Here is a 1,044-nt window from a genome sequence, read left to right as displayed (position 1 = left end):
TTTATAAATGTGTTGTGCACCACATTCGATAAGCAAGAAGCTATCGAGCATGTTAGAATGACTATCCTTTTTTTGCTCACCTCGTGCTATATAGCGGTGTCTTAAGGGTTGAGGTTTCTCGCTTATAATTGGTACTTGTATGCAGATAGAGATGGCTGACACCAGACAGACCACAGCTAGCCAAGGGATAGATACAGCTGCAGGTGAGGGTACCGGCAAGGTACCGCAGGTGGAGGTAGCCCATTGTGAGACCTAGGGGGAGACATCTTCTCAGCCCCTTATAGCTTCTCCACCGCTTCAGGAGCCTCCGAGGGCTACAGGACTTCCGGCTCCACCAGCAGTACCACCTATAATTCCTCATATTCCATCTTATCAGGATTTCAAGAGTGCAGTATGTATGTTAGCACAGTTAGTAGCTGCACAACGTCAGCCAGTTGCACCAGATGTTGCCGGACCTTCTGAAGGGCTCGGAAGTTTGAGAGTTCGTGAATTTCTTGCCTTGAATCCTCCACAGTTTATAGGGACAGATCGCAGAGAGGACCCTCAGCACTTTGGTGATCAGCTTCATATGATCTTTAGAGTCATGCATGGTTCAGCGACTGAGTCAGTTGAGTTAGCAGCATTTCGATTGCGCGATGTTGCAGTATTATGGTACGAAAGTTGGAAGAGATCTAGGGGAAAAGATGCATCTCTACCCACATGGGATAGCTTTATAGAAGCTTTCATAGATCACTATTTGCCTAGAGATATTAGGGATGACCGGATGGACCAGTTTCTGAACCTCCGACAGGGCAGCATGAGTGTCCGAGAGTACGAGCTGAGATTTGATTCATTGGCTAGATATGTACCAGCATTTGTTGATACGATGCATGATAGGGTGCGTAGATTTGTGGGAGGTCTCAACTCAGACTATATCGACGTTTGTTCTACCGCTGCATTAAATGATAATATGGATATCTCGCAAATTTAGGCCTTTGCACAAGGCATAGAGGATCGCCGACATTTACAACATATGAGTGAGAGGGTCGAGAGAGAGAGACAGAA

This window comes from Solanum tuberosum, unplaced genomic scaffold (assembly GCF_000226075.1).
Source record: "Solanum tuberosum cultivar DM 1-3 516 R44 unplaced genomic scaffold, SolTub_3.0 scf00071, whole genome shotgun sequence".
Lineage (NCBI taxonomy): Eukaryota > Viridiplantae > Streptophyta > Magnoliopsida > Solanales > Solanaceae > Solanum > Solanum tuberosum.
This window is presented reverse-complemented; position numbering follows the sequence as displayed.